General features: G+C 47.3%; 1 protein-coding gene across 1 annotated transcript in view; it reads right to left on the minus strand.

Annotated features, from left to right (window-relative positions):
* LOC129047097 (zinc finger protein 850-like) overlaps positions 1-20,825 on the minus strand; it is a 271,901-nt gene that overhangs the window by 51,375 nt on the left and 199,701 nt on the right. The window lies entirely within an intron of this gene.

The following is a 20,825-nucleotide window of genomic DNA, read 5'->3' on the forward strand; positions in this document are numbered from 1 at the left end:
TCTGTCTCTGTCACTCTCCTTCTTCCCCTTCTTCCCAACCCCCCATCCCCCCCCTGCCACCCCCCCGCTTCTTTTTCTTTTCCTTTCTCTCTCTCTTCCTCACATTTACTGTTACATAAAATCCAGACTATTGATTTTGGCATATGGTCTCGTTTGCACCTCAATTCACAGGCCTCTCTCTAATAATTGTAATAACCAGATGATAACAACCCACTGAAACTTGATGAAACTTCAACAGACCTCATTCACCTTTAAGCAGTTTAAGCAACCACTAGACGGGAAAAAAAAGTATAGACCAGTACATTTAGAAAATGTTGCATTCCTTCAGTGCAAAAAAAAAAAAAGCACAATCAGTAGAGCATATATTGTTCATCCACTCAGCTGTGCATTGTGGTGGTGTTCACAGGGGTCTTAGGATGAGGGAAGAGATGAGGATCTGACTCTTGATTTATTATTTTATGATATATATTCTATTAAAATTATACTAAAAGAATAGAAGAAAGGATTTCATCAGAAGGCTAAGAATCTATCCCTAAGAGTAGAAAAAGAAAGAATGAATAACAAAAGCTTGTGTCTCAGACAGAGAGTCCAAGCCAGCTGACTGTGAGTGGCCATTAATTAGAAACAACTCTAGGAGACCAATCACAGATGCACCTGTTGCATTCCACAGCAGCAGATAACCATTGTTTACATTTTGTTCCTGAGGTCTCTCAGCTTCTCAGGAGAAAAAACACAAATGATTTTTCATAAAATATATCTGTGGCAGTGCAGACCACTGAACTGCTTCACCAGCAGACAGGCATTATTCCATCCTGTATTTCCCTCTGACATTCTCTCTCAGAGTGCAGATGAGACAAAACCAAAAAGTTCATCTTGAGTCAATCTTTACCTTCCAAGGAAATTCAGGAACTTTCTGCAGAGGCCAATGCTCTGCACGTTGATGAACTCCTTGCAGAGGCCAATGCTCTGCACGCTCAGGAACTTTGCAGAGGCCAATGCTCCGCGAACAATTCCCCTGGCGAATCGCCCAGTGAAGCCACCTGCAGGAGCCCAGGCTGCGCACAAGCAGCCAGGGCCGCGTTCTCAGGCAACTGAGGCCGCGCCGCTGTCACAGATGCTGCCGCCGCGTTCGTGGTTTCCAGGCACCCGCGGAACCCGGCAGCCGCCGCCCTTTCCCGGATCCTGCCCCTCCCGGCCCCGCACGCCCCCCAAGATGCTGCCGGGGCTCGGGGGCTTCGTCTGCCTGGGCTGGGGCTCGGCCTCCCCTGCGGGACAAGGTGAGGGGGGGTCCCCGGTGGTCGTGTCCCCCCCGGGAGCGTGTGTGAGTCCCCCATGTCCCCCCCAAGCCGGGGTCACCCCCTTTTCTCTGCCCAGAACTCCTGAGCCAGCTCCTGCTGCCCCCTGGGAGGGGCTTTGGGGAGGCCCCCGGGGACCCCCTGAATCCCCATTCCTGGGCACTGGGACCCTTCGCATCTCCTTCCCCATTTCCAGGACCCCCTGCACACCCTTATCCTGCCCTGACAACCCCTGCACCCCCTTTCCCGGGTATCCTCCTCTCCCGGCCCCTGGATCCCCCGTTTCCATGAGCCCGGGGACCCCCGGACCCCATTTCCGGCCAGCCCGGGGCACCTCAGCCCCAGGCCTTCCTTGGCCCGGCGACCGGTGACGTCACTGAAGACTCGGGCCGCCATTGGCGAGCAGCAAAGAGCGGCGCCAATGGCGGGGCCGGAGGCGGCTCAGGGGCCGTGAAGAGCCTTGAGCTGTGAGGGGCCCTGAGGCGCCATGAAGGGCCGTGAGGTGTCACTCTTGCGCCGAGAATGACACAGGAACAGGCAGGAGGTGGTATTGCAGAAAGCCTAAAAGAAGGTTTAATTCAAGAGAACCGTGCAGTTTTTATAGAGCGATACGATATCTTCTGTTTGATTGGCCAGTTAACAAAAACACATTTTTTATACACCGTCCTTGAGAAGAAGAGAAAGATGAAGTAGAAGAACACCACGTGCAGATTGTTTATACTTAAGTTCTCACATTCTTACAACTTGCTAATAATTCTCACAAGCTGCTGTGAGAAACACTTGCTGTTTCTCTCTCTCTGTCCCATGGCATCCACAGTGAGGGCCTGTGAGGGATCTTGGGCAACTGTGAGGGAGCCATGAGGGGCCTGTGAGGGACCTTGGGGAACTGTGTGGTGTTATCTTTTTATACTAAAAACTACGTATACACTATTTACAATAACTTCTCAATACTTATCACCTATGTTAGACAGTGAGTTTTTACTCTAATCTAAAAATGCCAACATCACTTAAAAGATGGAGGAAGGAAGGAAGGAAGGAAGGAAGGAAGGAAGGAAGGAAGGAAGGAAGGAAGGAAGGAAGGAAGGAAGGAAGGAAGGAAGGAAGGAAGGAAGGAAGGAAGGAAGGAAGGAAGGAAGGAAGGAAGGAAGGAAGGAAGGAAGGAAGGAAGGAAGGAAGGAAGGAAGGAAGGAAGGAAGGAAGGAAGGAAGGAAGGAAGGAAGGAAGGAAGGAAGGAAGGAAGGAAGGAAGGAAGGAAGGGTGATAAATGAATTCACTGGATTCAAGGATCATACAATTATAAATTTATTATTATTATTATGCAAGCAAGAATAAGCAAAGTTCGGCGCTGGGTGGCCGGGAGTCTCCGCTCCTCTAGGCTCGCACTGTTCCTATCCCCAAAGTCCACCTTTTATTGCCTTTTTCTCCCGGGTCCAGGGATGACGTGGTCTGTCTTTTGCGCTTGCTCGTTCAGTTGCTAGGGGGTCTTTTTCTGCCTTCTGGTGGTCGTGGGATGAAGGCTCCAAGTCTTCCTCTTTGAACCGCTGAGTGAACTTTTCCTTATAAGGCATACCTATACAGTGGAATTTTCAGAACACTATACGATTCCTGCAAGCCTAAGCAATTCTTGTGAGTTTAGGGATTGTTATTACAGCTCTCCTCTGTGACCTCTTAGGTGAACTTTTCTTTACCATGGAATTCCCAAAGCACTGTACGATTCCTGCAAGCCAAGCAACCATATGTGAACCATATGTGGCTATACATTTAAAATCAAGCGGTTTTAGCTATTTAGTTATTGCTTTGATATTGTATAATTATTTAGCTATTGATTAAATTAATGAACAAACGTATTGCTACTTATTACAATCCCCCCTTTTTTTTTACCAATTTTGTTCATTAAATCTTTTTAGTTCCTTCCTAGCAAGCGTTAACTCAATTTCCTCCTCAGTTAAGCTATGTGTGTTAATTATAGATGCCAATTTCCTTAACTTTTTCATCATATTCCAATTCATAACGAATAGAACTGCTGACAAAATAAAACCAAGCACAATCAGAATCAAAAGAACAACAATGGGGTGGCATATACTGTTTAGGACACCTGTGGTAGTAGGAGCCCACCCGAACAGGGTATCCCACCACCTCTGCTCGCCATCTTGCTTTACCCTCTCTATAACCCGGTGTATTTTTCCTACGTCATGATGAACAGTCACTAGGATTTTCTGTCCGCTTTCCTTGATTCTCTCGAGGATTTGGATCAGGTCTTGATGGAGCATCAGTTGTCTCACTAGAGTGAAGTTCATCCCAATCGGGGTGGGCATTAGCTTGTGAAGCAGTGTGTAGTTGGATTGTAATAGGTGGTGAGAGGTGACTTTAGCTTCATAAGTGATATCACACCCTGTAATCTTAGTGAAGTTACAAGCACAGAAGTTTGAGTGATTCTTTCTATCCACCACAATATCATCTACAAGCACAGAATCACAAATCCTTCTAAAACACGCACATCCATTGCCTATGTATATAAGAACTGTTTTAGAAGTCTCGTTAGGACGAATCTCAAAATGACAAATGTTTTGCTCCGTGTCTAAACAGATATCTTGAGCTATAATTCCATTGCCTTCACAGATGAACCCCAGTTGTTCTCGGATAATGCAAGATTCCAAATCAACAGTTTGCCATTTGTCATCAAACTGACGGGCCCATCCCCTATGTTCTATAGGATAGAGGACAGCTCCGTCATGGTTCATTCCTAATGCAATACCAGGAAAAACTAGATGTACAGAGGCATTGTGTATGGTCAAGACAAAAGCAGTAGCTGTATTTGAAATAGCATTCTAGGTAAAATTCACCAGTTTCCACCAGGATTGGAATTCTCTTTCAAAATCGGTGGCATTGTCCCAGATTATTTTCCAAATTTCTGTGGGTAAAGTGCCTTCCTCGCCCTCTCTTATAATCGAGGCAGAAACTGACTGCATCCACAATTGTGCTTGGATACAGCTGAGGGCTAAGGAAACATTATTTTGTGCAGCACTGAGTGCATCAATCACCAATTTGTGATCGTTCACATTTACTCTTTCCCACTTAGGCAAAATGTTTGACAGCATCCACTGGTGTGTCCCCAAGGCTACCAGAGATGACTTCAGTGGTTGCTGTAATTTGGACAGATCTCTAGTCGTAGCAGCCAATTTGTTCATTAGTACTTCCGAATCAATGCTATTCAGGATTCCCAATCCTGTACCTAGAACACCGGTCACATCTCTAAGTTTCCTTGGTTTAAAAGAGCTGCGTTTCCGCAGCCAAATGGTCCAGCCTTCAAAGGATGTTTGCAAAAACGGAGAACAAGCTGGCTGGATGTCTGAAACATTGGTCTGCATCAGCAGTTCGCCCTGTTTGAGAGACCATGCTGGATTGAATAATATTTGTTGTTGACCAGTTTTCCTGATTATATAAGGTCCAATTTTGAAAATTTTTGGGGTGAGTATAACTGGTGGTACAGATGGAGTGATGATATTATGAGGTTCAGCAGTGGTAGAGCGCGTTTTAGTATCTATTATAAATTTAAAAGAAAGGCCCTGTGTATCTTTCGACCAGAGACAGACTACCTCTGCAGTGTGAGTTAATGTGAAGTTTTGCCAGCAGTCTCGTGTTATTGGGTATGCACAATCTGCTATTTGTTTATCCTCCTGACCCATGGAAACACTGATTGCAATCGCGTTAGTATAGTCAGACCCATTAACCATTCGACATCCAATATTAATTTGTTCTCCCACTACTCCTTGAAGCTGCCAGGTTTTCTGCTTCTTCCATTCGTGTCTAGCGTACGGCAGACTGTCATGCAGTACTAATGTTAGTAAACTTAAACCTGTGGTATTCCCCATAGATCCAGTAGATTGCAAAAAGGCCTGAGACCAGGCAGGGGTCAGGGTCCCTTTATTGAGGGGGATCATGTTCTCTTTGTAAGGCTGATGAGGGTTTCCCCAGGCAGCCGGGAGGCTCAGGGTTATAATAATTAAGGTAGCTCGCCAAGCAGGGCAGGGTCCTAGCAACAAATTTCTTTCTCCTTTTGTACTCATATCTCTTTTACCTGGGGCTTTCCTGTGCTCCGTTCCTGTTCCTGTGCTCCGTTGCTCTCCCCCACTACTCCTTACCTCTCTGCCTCGCCTGCCAGCCCGGGTGCGTCGCTCTGCAGGGATCATTATCTTCTCGGCAGCAGGGGTAGTCTTCAGGGGTGCATTATTTGGGCTATCTCCTTAACTCCTGCCCCCACTCCTAAGGGCAGGCTGTCAGGCCTCCAGGCAAAGGGTCTCCTGTAAAGGATTTCTTTGATTTTATGACAGACTCTCTGCCGTCCCTAGCGAGCTTTACAGGGCCTGAGTCCCACACTTACTTAGGGTCCACCCTCTGCCTTTTTATTCCCTTTCTCCTGTCTTCCTAGAGTTACGTCGTTCTTCCCTACATTCTCTATGTTTTTGTTGTTTATAGACTCGGGAATAGTGACGAATCGTGCTATTCCACTCGTCAGGCCTCACTTGCCACCCCAGAGGAATGCGGATTCCCTTCTTACACAAGGTAGTTAATATGACTGTCTGGTTTTGGCGTGTGATCCTATGCAATTGGTGTTGGAATTCCCATGCCAGGGCCCAATCTCTTCTCTGTTCTAGATTTTCAACTAGTGACACTGCTTCTCTGTCAGGGATCTCCCGCTCTCCAGGGATCCTTATAAATTCTCTTAAGGCCCTTAATGGATTTGCTCTTCTCCAATCCCAATCACAAGTAAGACACCATGTGCTCCCCACCAAATGTGACTGGAAAATCCACCATTTGTCTTTACAGCCCCCGCAAAAGATTTTTACCCACGCCCAACAAGAAGAGTCCTGACATTTAAGACACTCGGTGTAATTGAATCATTCTTGCCTCACTTCAGCCACTACTGAAAGAGCAAGCATCAGTTCATTCCAGGTTTTCCACGGCAGAGGGCACTTTAACTCCTGTTCCAGTTCCTGTAGGAGTTTTCTTACCAAGAGTCTCAATCGGTATAGTTCTCTGTCCCCTAATTCAGTCATTCACGTTCCCAGCTGGCGCAGGTTCCTGTGCCTTCCGAAGGGTTGGCCGTAGATCTCCAGGGCGACTGGTCACCTCCCAAGGGGTGTCTGCAGTGATGGGTCCTTTCACTCAACTGGCATGTGTCCAGCCTTTTTCAGCAGTTGGGATGGCTGTTTCTGTGGTAAACAGGACAACATAGGGGCCTTCCCATTGAGGTGTTAGGGATGTCTCTTTCCAAGTCTTAATTAGGACCCTATCTCCGGGTTTAAGCTTATGCATTATTATATCCAAAGGGGGTCTTTGTACCAATAGCCCTTTTCGTCTTAATTCCTCCCTCCATTTCATTAACTGTTGTATGTAACCCTGAATTTGACTATCTTGGATGCAAGGATGGTTCCCTGGAAGTTCTAAGTCGTAAGGCATTCCATAAAGCATTTCAAAAGAAGAGATGCCCACATCTGTCCTAGGTTGGGTTCTAATGTTTAGCAATGCCATGGGTAAACATCTGACCCAAGACATTTTAGTTTCTACCATGAGCTTGGTGAGTTGCTTCTTGATTTCTCCATTTGCCCTTTCCACCCTCCCTGAGCTTTGAGGGTGCCGTAAGGGGTGTGATATTGCCATTTAGTGCCTAAGGCCCTGGTTACCTCTCTCAGTACTTTGTTTGCAAAATGGGGACCTCTATCAGAGTCTAATATTTCTACTAGACCATACCTAGGGATTATTTCTTCCAGCAGGGTTTTAATCACCACATTTGCAGTAGCCCGCGATGTAGGATATGCTTCTACAAAGCGGGTTAGATGATCTACCAGTACCAAGAAGTACTTGTATCTCCCTACTTTCGGTAGCTCGGTGAAATCTATTTGTATATGTGAAAAAGGTCGGTGTGCTAATTCCCTTCCTCCTGGAATCCTTTCTCGAGCCTGATGTCTGTTAACTCTTTGGCATGTTATACATCCCCTAACTACTTGTTTCGCTATATCGTAAATTCCTATACACATGTACTTAATAGTAAACTGATCTACTAAGGCTTGGGTTCCCCAATGAGTCTGGTCATGCAGCTGCTGCACTATTCTTCGGGCCATAGATTTTGGCAATACCTCCCTATTGTCTGGCAATTTTCGAATACCCCCATTCTCTTTTATTCCCATTTTGTCTAATTTCTCCTTTTCCTGGGCTGTAAAGCTCAGGACTCGAACTTTCTCATCATCTCACGTTCTCCTTATCCCCTGATCCTGGAATTTTCTGAGAGCAGCTTCCTTTGCCTCTCTGTCTGCTGTGTTGTTTCCTCTGATCAAATGGGAGAGACCCTTTTGATGTCCTTTAACATGTACTATTGCTATTTTCTTTGGGCCTCTTAAAGCTTGTAGTACCTGAGTAATTAGTTCCTGATGTATTAATTCTCTTCCTTGGGAGTTTATTAACGCTCTTTCTTCCCAAATTTTCCCAAAGGTATGTACCACTCCAAAGGCGTATTTTGAGTCTGTGCAGATGGTCCCAACCTTAGCTTCCAAGAATTTTAGAGCCCGCAATACTGCATACAGCTCACAGGCCTGGGCTGACCAACTAGGACTCAAAGGTCCGGATTCTATTATTTCCAAATTTTTACCTCCTACAATCACATATCCAGAGATTCGCTTTCCCTCAACAACTCTAGTGGACCCATCCACAAATAACTTTTCTCCCTCTTCCAGTTCTTCCTCTTCGAGGTCCGGCCTATTTGTTTGTTTTTCTATGCTATGTAGGCAGTCATGAGTTAAATCCTCCTGTGGATCTCCAAACAAGAATTCAGCGGGGTTTTACAGAGAGGTGGTTTCAAGTATCAACCGAGGGGATGACAGTAAAATGCCCTCGTATTTCAAAAGTCTTGAGTCTGTTATCCATTTTTCTGCCTTTTGTTGCAATACTGCCCGTATGTAATGGGGGGTAAAGACTTTCAGTTCTCCTCCATAGGTAATTTTGAGAGCTTCTTCCACTAAGAGGGCTGTTGCCACTATAATCTGCAAACATGTTGGCCATCCTCTACTTACGGGGTCTAGTATTTTAGAAATAAATGCTACTGGTTTTCGACTGCCAGCCCAGTCCTGAGCCAGTACCCCAAATGCTACTCCTGCCTCAGTGTTAACAAACAAATAAAAGGGTCTCCTAACATCCAGGAGGCTTAGCACCGGGGCATTAGCCAATTCCTCTTTTAATTGTTTTAATGATTCATCGTCCTTCTCAGTCAGTTTTATCAAACCTTCAGCAGTTAGTTTTTCATACAAAAATTTTACTTTACCACTAAAGTTTTCAATCCATTGTCTGCAGTATCCTACAAGACCCAATAGCTGCCTGATTTGTCTCTTATTTCTTGGGGGAGGAAGGGAGAGGATTCCCTTAACCCTCCCTGGGTCTAGTGTTTTAGTTCCTTTACTAAGTCGGTGTCCTAGGTACTTCACTTCTTCTTCTACGAATTGCAATTTACTTTTGGACACCTTCAGCCCCTGGATGCTTAAAAAGTTCAGAAGCTTAATGCTTTCTTCTCTAACTGATTCCTCACTTTTTCCAGCAATTAAAAGGTCATCTACATATTGAACAATGGTTATTCCTTGGTTTGGGGTATAGGATTTCGTTATTTGCTCTAGTGCCTGCCCAAACAAATTCGGGGATTCTGTGAATCCCTGTGGGAGCACTGTCCACCTTAGTTGTTGCTTTCGGCCGGTTTCGGGATCTTCCCATTCAAATGCAAAATAATCTCTACATTCTTCTTTCAAGGGGCACGCCCAAAAGGCGTCTTTCAAATCTATAACATTATACCAGTGATCATCTGGTTTCAATTGACTGAGCAATGTGTGGGGGTTTGCTACTACAGGGAACCGGGCAATGGTTCTCTTATTTATTTCCCTTAGATCATGTACTAATCGGTATTTTCCGTCTGGTTTCTTTACAGGTAAGATGGGGATGTTGAAGGGAGACATGCAAGGTTCCAAGAGCCCTTGTTGTATTAACGGTTCCACCTCTGGTTTTAGTCCCCTTTGCCCCTCATCTGACATGGGATATTGTTTTATCCTTACTGGGATTTCTGGGCTTTGAATGTTGACTGTGAAGGGCTCTATATTCAATCTTCCTGCTGTATCAGGGGTATACCAGACTTCTGGGTTGATTTTCTCTTCGTCAGTGACCCGTAAGGGGCACAACCTGACTTTCAGCTGTTTTTCTTCAATATTTATGTTAATCCCTAATTCCACCATTAAATCTCTTCCTAATAAATTGTAATCAGCTTCAGGGACCAGTAGCAGTGATCCTACCCCTATTTTCTTCTCTGATTCTATTAAAACATCTTTAATTACAGGAACCTTGAAGGGTTCTCCTTATGCCCCAATAACCTGTAGTGTGGAAGGTAAAATCTTACATCCCGGGGGCAAAGATTGAACTGTTGATCTCTCAGCCCCTGTATCTACAAGGAAGGTTATGGGGGTTTGCTGGGGACCCACCTTAAGTTTTACCAAGGGCTCCAATGACATTTGCGTCCCCAATAGATAGAGCCCTTGACCCCCCTAATCCTCTTTGAACGTTTTCTCATCCCTAAGCCTCTTTTGGCATTCCCTCTTCATGTGTCCTTTTCCACCACAATAGTAGCACACTGTTCCTTCTCTCCCTCCAGTTGGAGGTCCTCCTAAATCCCGGGGACCTCTCCTCATGCCACTTCTTTCTCGTGCTGGAAGGTTGTTTCGTTGTCCCTCCCTGACTGCCGCCACCATCATCCAAACCTGTCTTTTGTGTGCCTCATCCTCCCGTCTAACATATACCTTCTGAGCCTCCCTGAGCAATTCATCAAGTCCTCTGTCCTGACAATCCTTTAACTTTTCTAATTTCTTTCGAACATCCTCCCATGATTTGGCTACAAACTGTGTTTTAAGGAGTGCTTGCCCCATTGGCGTCTCTGGGTCTACCCCTGAGTAGAACTGAAAACTCTTCCTTAATCTTTCCAACCATTCAGTGGGGGTCTCATCTTTTGCTTGGCACTCTTTGAATGCCTTGCTTATATTTTGTCCCCGGGGCACAGCCTCTCGTATGCCCTGGATTATGATGGTTCTTAAATCCTGCATATGACCACGATGGTTGGGGTCCTGATTGTTCCAGTTGGGATTTTGCAAGGGCCATTTCACATCAGCCGCGGGACCTTGAACATGTTGGGTGTCCCAAATCCTCATTCCTGCCCTTCTAATCATCCCTCTCTCCTCTGTTGTAAATAGGATTCCTAGAATGGATTGCATCTCCACCCAAGTATATATGTTTGGCCCTAGGAACTGATCCACTCTTTCTGCTACTCCTATAGGGTCTTCTAATAATTTTCCCATCTCTTTCTTAAACTCACGGACATCTCCTGAGTTCAAGGGGACAGTGACAAACCCCATCCCAGCTTGAGGTCCTCCTAATGCTATTTCTCTGAGAGGGAACAACCACTGCTCTCTCCTTCCTCAATTACTGTTCTCATCTGACTCCGAGTACGCCTCCTGCAATCCGGGGAGTCCGTGACCTGCTGTCTATTAGGAGCCGATGCCAGGAATGCGTTTAGGGGGGGTTCAGGGGGAGCTGGTGGTATGTAACGGGGGAGGATAAATAGGAACATATTCCTCCGGTCGAGACTTTTTCTTTTTTTCCTCCTCCCCTTGACTTCCCTTAAGGGGAAACAGCCTAGCTGTTTGCTCATTCCTTTCTACCAACCATAATTTAGCATATGCACTCTCCTCCGAGTTCACAGGCTCTTTAGAATTCACATAAATGTTCAGGGCTTAACAGACCCAATCCTCAAAGGATCCGAAAACAGGCCAGTATATACTTCCTGAATCCAGATTCTTGCCTCCCCACACTACCATACAATAATTTATCATTTTTGCCTTATCCTTCCCCTTTCTGGAGGGGAAAGTCATCCCAATACTTAATCATTAATCCTAACGGACTGTCCTTAGGTATTGGGGGTAACTGGGGACCCTCCCCCATGGGAACAGAAGGCTTGCTCTTCTTCTGCCCCATCTTCCAAGGCACCTCCACACACACACACACACAGAACCCCTCGGTCGTGGCTCGCTCCCTCGCGGGCTACGAGAACCGCACTACTAGAGGGTCCCTCTCACGTCGTCCGCAGGTGGACGTCTCATTCACCGTGCCCCAGGATCCCAACCCAACCGAGCGGTTCACCTCGTATACTCACGCGTCCTGCGTCGTCGCTCGGATCTTCGTGCACAAAGTTTACAGGGTTACCGGTGTTTTCCTTGCTTATTCTCGAATTTAGGTTCGTCAGTCCAAATGAGGGGTCGGGTGAGAAGGCCAGGGCCACCAGGTGGTGTGGCGCCCCCCCAGGATTCTCAAACCAACCCCATTTTCTGGATCCGAGTCACAGCACCAAATTGTGATAAATGAATTCACTGGATTCAAGGATCATACAATTATAAATTTATTATTATTATTATGCAAGCAAGAATAAGCAAAGTTCAGCGCTGGGTGGCCGGGAGTCTCCGCTCCTCTAGGCTCGCACTGTTCCTATCCCCAAAGTTCACCTTTTATTGCCTTTTTCTCCCGGGTCCAGGGATGACGTGGTCTGTCTTTTGCGCTTGCTCGTTCAGTTGCTAGGGGGTCTTTTTCTGCCTTCTGGTGGTCGTGGGATGAAGGCTCCAAGTCATCCTCTTTTAACCACTGAGTGAACTTTTCTGAGTGAACTTTTCCTTATAAGGCATACCTATACAGTGGAATTTTCAGAACACTATACGATTCCTGCAAGCCTAAGCAATTCTTGTGAGTTTAGGAATTGTTATTACAGCTCTCCTCTGTGATCTCTTAGGTGAACTTTTCTTTACCATGGAATTCCCAAAGCACTGTACGATTCCTGCAAGCCAAGCAACCATATGTGAACCATATGTGGCTATACATTTAAAATCAGGCGGTTTTAGGTATTTAGATATTGCTTTGATCTTGTATAATTATTTAGCTATTGATTAAATTAATGAACAAACGTATTGCTACTTATTACAGGTGCCGTGCCTTTTTGTCCGCCTCTGGCAGAGCTGAACGCCGATCCAGCGCGTCCCTGCCAACGGAGCAGCTCCTGCGCACCGAGACGCGAAACCGCGCACCCCGCCCGCTCCGTCGGCTGGCAGGCGGGAACGGCGGCGCAGGCGGGATTTTTAAAGGCACGGTTACCGCAGATAAGGACAATGTTCAGCTGAGTGACAGTGAGGCAAAATGGCAATCCAGGAATAAATGTTCCTGTTCACAACATCCTCCATTCACATGGATGGTTTCTCACTGGCACACAGGAGCAGGGGAGGAATCCAAATGCATCATTGTACACAAAGTCAGACATGTTGAGGAATGAACAGATCTCCCAGGGATATGGAAACCTCCCCTGAAAAGCCAGTCCAGGGAGAGCCTGAGGTGTTTTGTGGTTCCAGGCATGAAGATGCTCAGGAGCTTCCACAGATGCTCAGGATGGTGCCTGGATCTCGCTCTGGCAATGCTAGTGGCTCAGCTGAGAGCTGTGGGAATGATTTACACTGCACTGAGAGGGGCCACAGTCCTGCAAGGGTCTTTCATCAGGAGCAAACAGCAGCCTGGAGGGTGGGGAATGCTGGATCTGTACCAGGGCTCATCCTTCACCTTCATGTGGAGCTGCCCCCAGAGTTGCCATGTATCACTTTTTATTTTTCTCCTGTTGGGTCTATTTTGGAGCAGCTGTTAGATGTGGCTTTTTATGGTGATCCTGTGGGAAGCAGCCATTTGCCTGCTGTGATATCCTCACAACTAATACTAACTCCTCATTGCCTTTGGTTTTATTTGGGGTTTTTTATCTGTTGGGTTGGTTTGCGTGGGTTTGTTTATTTGGGTTTTTGTCTGTTTTGGTTTGAGCTTTTTATTTGCTTTTTTATAAATGACTGGTTAAGTTGGCATAGCCAAACTCAAGAAAATGGAAACCAGGTTCAACTTTCCAGAAATTCCTTTTGCCTGGGTTTAGCTGCACCCCCAGGCTCAGGATCACCAGTATATTTGCAGGTTTTACTCTGCATCATCAGCCTGTCCAGACTCTGCTTGGTGTTTCAGAAATGGAGAAGACAGTGGACATTGTGCCAAGCTTCCTTTCCAACAGAAAAACCTGGGTCAGCATGACAGAAAAGAAGAAAAAAATAAAATAAAATTCACCAGTTAGAACAGAACAAGTGTCCCACCACTTTTCCCTCCACTGTTATTAATTTTGTACAATTTAGAGGCAAACCTTGGTCTAAAGCTTCCATCTCTCAGTTCCTATTTGCTACCCTTCAGCCTTGACATCCCCTGATCTGACTGACTGCTGTCCAGCTGGGGCTGGGGATGCTCAGCTTGGAAAGAGCCTGGGAGGCCTCACTGTGGCTGTGCAGGACTGGAAGGGTCCCACAGGAAAGAAGGGGACAGAGTGTTCAACAGGGCCTCTGGTGACAGGACAAGGGGGATGGCTTTCAAGTGCAGGAGGCTGATTGAAGCTGGATCTAAGGGAGCTGCTGTTTTACACTGAGGGTGGTGAGGCACCGGCCCAGGCTGGGCACAGAGGCTGTGGGTGCCCCATCCTTGGGAACAGGCCTCCCCCAAGGCCTGGGGGAAGATTGCTCAACTCGGAACAAGATGATCTTCAGGGTCCCTTCCAAGCCCAACCATCCAGGGATCCCCGCTGCCCACTTCAGTTGGCCCTGGGCTCCTGGGAACTGTGATGTCACATCCCCCATTCCAGGTGGAACTGCCAGCAGCCAGCAAAGAGCACAACTCAACCACTGGCCCTTGTGTCAGCCCACGCTGCACTCTGCTCCTGTCTACCCCTGTCGCCCTTCTTGTCACCTGCTCCCTCCATCAGTGCTGAGAGCTCCCTAGTGCCTGGATTTTGTCATCCACCACCGCAGGATGCTTATGTTTGTCCTGAGGAAGGTATGGTGCCATTCCATGGAGGGGGACACCGCCAGCTGCCCAGGTGGGGTGCAGCTCTGTGGGATGGTGTGGGACAGGGACCCCACTCTGAGGTTTTGCCACCTCTGCAGGCTGTCACAGACAGAGAGGAAGAGATGGACGTGGATATCCAGACTTATATAAAGGAGGATGTGGAGATGGAGGAAGACACTGGAGAGGAAAAGATGGAGGTGGATATCCAGACTTATACAAAGGAGGATGTGGAGATGGAGGAAGACACTGGAGAGGAAGAGATGGAGGTGGATATAGATGTGGAAGAGGAGATGGAAGTGGAAATGGAAGAATACATTGAAGACATGGACATCGATGAGAAAGATGAGGAAGAGCCTATGATCTTGGCATGAAGACCAGTGCCAGCAGCAGGACAGGCATGTGGTCCCCACAGGCAGAGTGGGTCCCCTGCTGCCAGGCTGGAGCTGGGCTGGTCCCTGCTCAGGGACGTGGCACCCCGGGCACTGGAGTCTGGTGCCATCCGCAGCCTGTCCTGCGCTCGCTCTGGGCCACACGAGCTCCATCCCAGACCCAGCCAGGCTCAGCTCTGGCAGCAGAGTCCTGCTGTGCCAGCATGTGCCAGCCTGGGGGCACATGGAAGAGCCCTCTGTGCCTGACTGGAGTGACCACGGCACACTTGCTTTTCGTCCAGGACTGATGGACATTCCAGTCAGGGATGCCACCCTTTTGTACATATGTTTTACAGTTTGATCTCTTCAGGAATAGGATTTAGGACTTTTTTTTTGTCTTCTGTAAATATGTTTCATATATTTTTACTAGATATGTTCTTATGTATATACGTTCCATGGATTGTTGTTGTTACAAATATTCTTACATTGTAAAAGTGTTCTGTATTGTTGCTGTTCTTCCGGAAATAAACAAATTTTCTTTTTCACATCCCAGTTCTCTTTGCATTTACTTTGGGCACAGGCAGCATTTGCAAAGTTGTGGTTTCCACTTGCTCCAGGTTTCCAGGGCTGGAGGTCCCTGGAGGAGCTGGCACAGCCACGCCAGGAGTGAGGGTCCCTGTGCACAGAGGGGTCCCACTGACTGAGGTCACCCTCTGCCTGCAGTTTCTCTGGACACCCTTGGTAGCTGCAGCGTGTCCTGTGCCATGGGATCCCGTGTTGGAGCAGGGCTGAGCCTGCCTGCTCCTGCAGAGCCTCAGCCATGGCTCTTCCCTGGGCAGCCCCAGGGCTGATGAGGGTGCACTGCAACCCCTGTTCCTGAGCACCCAGAGGGGCTGGAGCAGCCTGCAGAGCCTCAGCCCTACATGGACCAAGATTGCCCTTGGAAACCCCCTCTGTCCCCAGACTCTGGTACAAGCACAACAGGAATTGATCCTCCCAGTTAAAGGTGTTATTTGGCAACAATTTGTCCCTGGCACTTTCTAGTACAGCAAATGTCAGCACTTGGAATCCCTGTTCTGCACTCCCTGGTCAGGCACCAAAACATCTGAACCTGACAGAACATCTTGAATTAGCACCAACCTGCAGAGAGCTATGGGGGAGAACCTACCCCCAGGCACCCAGAGAAACACTGATAGTTAGACATTGATAGTCTGGGGCAAGAGCTGAAACTAAAGCATTCTAATGCCAAGAGAGAGGATTTTTATTGCTGAATTCATTCTCCAAGAACAGTAATGAAAGCTTTTGATGTCCTCACCAGCCACAGATGTGTATTGCCAAGGTTTGCTTCTGGGTTATGATTGATTTTTATTAATCTGCTCAGAACTCTGATGCTGTTCCTGGCTAAGGTGTAGAGATGATAGTTCAGAGCCAGATGAGCTCAGCACAGCTTCTGCAACACACAATTTCCAGACCCAGACATTCAGGCCATGCAAACTGATACTTTTTCATCTCTGTGCACAGATCAGTATTAGGACATCACTGAGGTACCACACACTTCTCAGAGCTGTCCCTTTCATCCAGCTCTGCCCAGTCACTTCACAGACTTCACTCCAAGCAGTTTCTCTCTGAGAGAGTTCAGTGGCACATGGGATTTAATCCTGGTTTTTCTTCATCTTCTCCTGAGCTGTCTCCAGACACGGTGTGTGGGCACTGTCTGACAGCAGCAGCATTAACGTGCCACCTCCCCGACACTGAGGTTCATGTCACAACTTTTCATCCAAAGCAGCAAATCAATGATTCCCACTGTGTCCCACACAGCTCCATGGGGAGTTTGTGTGGCTGCAGTTCCAGCACCAGCCCTAATGCACAGGAATTTCAGAAGATACAGAAGGAATCAGCCATTCACAGAGAAAAACATCAGTTTGCATGGCCCAGATCCCCACAACACTGCAGACTCTGCTAACCCAGAATCTGCATTTACACTTTGGTCTCTGGGCCTTACTTTTCCTCTCACTAAACTTCTCCCATTTTCCCCTCTTGCTCAGCTTCCCAAGACAATTAAAAGCAGCATTAGGAGCAGGGATAGGTAATGAGAACTGTCCCAAGGCTTGACAAAATTTCTCTTTTCAGGCCTGAAAATTCCAGCCAAGGAGAGAGGAAAAGCCTGCATGAAAGAGGTGTGAAATCAAAGCAGTAATCAAATTTAGGTATAATGAGAGAAGCTGAAGAGGGTCAGAACAAGATTAGCAGCTCCAGGCACAGGAGGGACGCGACATTTTCCCCGCTGTAACAACTCTGTGATGCAAATTGCTTCTCAAATCCTTCTCCCCAGCTCTGGGACCCGTTCAGCCACAAACGTGGTGCTGAATGTTTTAAAGCAAAGTGGAAGCTGGTCAGAGAGGTGGTTTGCAAATCAAAACCACAGAGGACAGCTTGGAAGCACCAGCTGGAGCAGAGAGAGGCAGAGCCTGGCCCTGAGGTGCAGCACAGCCTGAAACTCTAACCAAATAAAGAACTTGCCACTTGTTTTTTTCCCTCAGGAGCTACAGAAGGTGCTTGATGGAATCCCTGCCTCCTTCACACTGCATCAGCATGCAGAGGAGCACAAGGATGAAGATTACAGCACCTTCTGCTGCTGCTTCCATCTCCTGACTCAAATCTCACCAAAATCTGTCACTACTGGGCCTTCCCAAAGCCCCAGATTCACTCAGTCATTGCAGAATTTCAGTTCTGAGGAGCAGGAAGGGAGATGAAGGCACTTGCAGACACCAGAGATGCAATTGCTGCCTGAGGTGCATTTCACTGCCCAGCTTAGTGCCTCTAAAACCATCAAAATCAGCCCCTTTGAGAGCACCAAGCCAACAGCAGGACATCAGGGCCTGCACATGGTTGGAAATGGCAGTTTTTATTATTCCTCTCCCAGTCTCTCATTTCATGGTGCCATTGCAGGGCTTAATCCCATCATTCAGCAGCAAGTCTTGGCAATGAGCTTCAGATGGATTTCTAGTGCTGAGCAAATAAGAGGCAATTTTACTTTGTCTCCAATGAATGAAATTTCACCTAAATCGGACAAACTCTGTGTTCTGAGGCTGGCCAGGCACCAACCACTGCCAGGTCCCCAACCTGGATGTCACACTGCTCTAATATTGAAAAGTTAAATTTATTTGGCTTTGTGTACAAAATTATTCTCTCTCAAAAGAATTGGAATCCATATCATTGCATTTCCAAGCACTAACCTCAGACCAGCCACAAAGAGCACAAGAGACAAGAAAAGAAATAGAGATTTCTAAGGAGATGGAAATTGAATGCTGAGTTTTTTCCCATTATAGAAAGTTTCATCAATTATCACCTGCCAGCTCCTTGCCTTCACTTGTGTGGCCACCACTGAATACACTCGCAGATAAGAAAATGTTTGTCCTACTGAAAACTGGCACTAGAAGTAGAAAAAGGCTCAGATATCTGGATTAAAAGACAACATAATGAAAAGAGCTGCCCTATAATAGCAAGGTATGATGGACAGCAGGAATGGCTGAAGCCAGCAGAGAGAAGTCCATGAACTATTCATGCTACAAAGATTTCGGACAAAACCCCCAAGAACCCAAATGCAACATTTTGTCTGGCAGAGCTGACAGGAACCCTGTGCATTTAATTCAGTCATTGGCAGCAAATAGAGATCAGCTTGAAGCTCCTTTGGTCCACTACTACTTACTTTGTTTCACCCAAAAAATGTAATTACATCTACTTTTTGGGAAGAAATTACTGCTTTGAGTGGTTCAATGCAAAGAGTTTCTTCCCATACCCACTCCTAATCAGTCACCAAGAGAAATATTTTCTAAAAAGATCTCTTCCAAATTTTGGAGTGACTTTCAACATAAATCACTTGGTTATTTTGCTCAAAACGATAAGGGAATTGAATTGGGCTCCCTCATCTGAAAAAGAAGTGTTTCTTCCTAGCTCTTCACAAAGAGGAACAAAACACTTTGTTGCAGCAGACTGAAGGGAGGAAGAGGTTTCTTTCCCCCCGAGCTGCACAATAGGAGACAATTTTGTTGCCAAGAGGCAACAAAACCCAGCCAATTTCCAGTTCTTTTAGTGTAAGGGAAAAGTTCTGAGGATCCCAGCTGTGGGAGACACAGAGTGGCAGGAGCAGGGGATCTGCTGGGGGGTTTGGGGTTGGGGGCAGATGAAAGAAATGTTCAAGCAAAACCTGTGAGAGCTCAAGACTCCATCCCGCAGAGGAGAAACTTGATTTGACCCAAATGCCATTCAAATCCAAAAAACACTGAGGCATTTCCCCAAGCTCTGCTGGGCCATCAGGTACAACCCAAATCCCTCTGTGGGACCAGGGCAGCAGATCCCTGGCACTGGACAGGGATGCTCCCCTGGGAAGCCACCTGCATTGCCCATGGCACTCACAAGACCTGCTTCTAAAGACTCCAACGTCCAAACAACTCCACATTAAAAGCCTTTAATTTGGGGTTTCACTTCTCCACCTGTCTGTTGTCACTAGGCAGCTGCTCCACTTCAACACCTTTCTGATGGGTACAAATTTTCTCCTGATTTCCAGCCTAAACAGGAAGTTATTTCCATTCATTCTTCTGCAAGCACTGGGAGCTTGTACCTGCTTTGCTCTTCCTCTCCTGGTGTGCATTTGTGCACATAAAATGCCAAAGCCAAGAGCATTTCCTTGTTTAAATCATGCCATTTGTCCTTATTATTTTCTTCCCATAGAATTGTATGGATTTGGTGCTGGCTCAACACTCAGAACGTTGACAGCACAAAAGCCAGTTCTCACACTGACTTCTCCAAGTTTTGGACCAAGCCTGCAAAGAAGGAAACCCAGCAAAGAAATTCCAAACAGGGGCCCTAATCAAGGTAATAAAATACCACGTGCCTGTGTTTGCTGCAGGGAAGAATAGTTCTCCTTATTAAATCATTACAAACAATTAAAGCAGCAGAGGGGAGGAAGACAGAGCTTTTGGGGCAAATTTGGAGACCTCATCTATGGGTGGATGGAGCACCTAGGATTTTCCCAATTGCTGGGAATGGTTCCCCAGGTCCTTGGTGTAAAATGCGGCTCCCCAGCAAGTGCAGATCTGCAAGACAAGAAACAATTTAGGCAATTGGTGATGCATCTTTCTAAATCACTCTCCTTTCTTTCTTACAGTACTGATTTAGGGGCATTACCTTGCTTGTTTTTGCTTGTCACTAAAACCAAGCTCACATTTTTTATTGATTGTATCATCTTACATTGTGGTTCCTTCATATTCCCAGTAAAAGAAGACCATTATTTCCAGTGATGTGTCCTTTAAATCACCTCAGTCAATTGGCAGAACACCAGGAGGCCCCTGAGGAGCCAGGGCGCTGGGAAGCCCTGAGGAATTGGGTGTCAGAGGGCACAAGCAGCCCCCAGGCAGCCGCCTTGTCCCTGGCGCCCGGCTGCTCTGGCGCTTCCCCAGAGCGTCTCCCAGGCCTGCGGCAGAGCCCTCCAGGCTGGGCCTCAGCAGGAGGGTGGGGGCACCCCTGAGGTGCCCAGGCTGGGCTGGCTGGGCACAGGGAGGGCAAAGCTCCCCTGCTGGGGCATGGGATGAGGCAGTGGGAAGCCAGAGAACCTGAGATTTTACCCCCAAACGTTCTGTCTTTGCCCTAACATTTACCTCAGGTTTTGTCACAAAATTATCTCTATGTGCCCTCTAGAAATTACTCAGACTTTTCCTCAAAAGTAATTTTTTCCCTAGAGATCACCTCAAATTTTCCAGCTCAAATATCTACTACATGTACTCGACAGTTCACCTCTGATTTCATTATTCTCACAGTCCAGTGATTACCTCAACCGGAAAGCCCAAATGTTCATTTCGTGCCCTTCAGGTGGCACCAGGTAATTCCAGCATTCCTGTGCTATGAAGTTCTCTCCCTGGAAGCTACTGCAGCTTTACCCCGGCAAAGTGAAACACTCCCTGGCGCTGAGGCAAGCCTGGCCCATGCTCCTCGGTGTGTACGAGCGCAGGGCAGCCCCAGGGCAGCTCCCCCAGGGTTTCTGGAAGGCCGCCCGGCGCCCGGCCCCGCGGGGCGGCCCCAGCGGGTTCGAGTTCCCGCCCGCGGCTGAGGGGAGCGGCGGGGCGGGGCCGCCCGCGCCTGGGCGGGAAACGCTCCCTGCGGCGGGGAGCGGGCGGCGGCGGCGCAG

This window comes from Molothrus ater, unplaced genomic scaffold (assembly GCF_012460135.2).
Source record: "Molothrus ater isolate BHLD 08-10-18 breed brown headed cowbird unplaced genomic scaffold, BPBGC_Mater_1.1 matUn_MA114, whole genome shotgun sequence".
Taxonomy (NCBI): Eukaryota; Metazoa; Chordata; class Aves; order Passeriformes; family Icteridae; genus Molothrus; species Molothrus ater.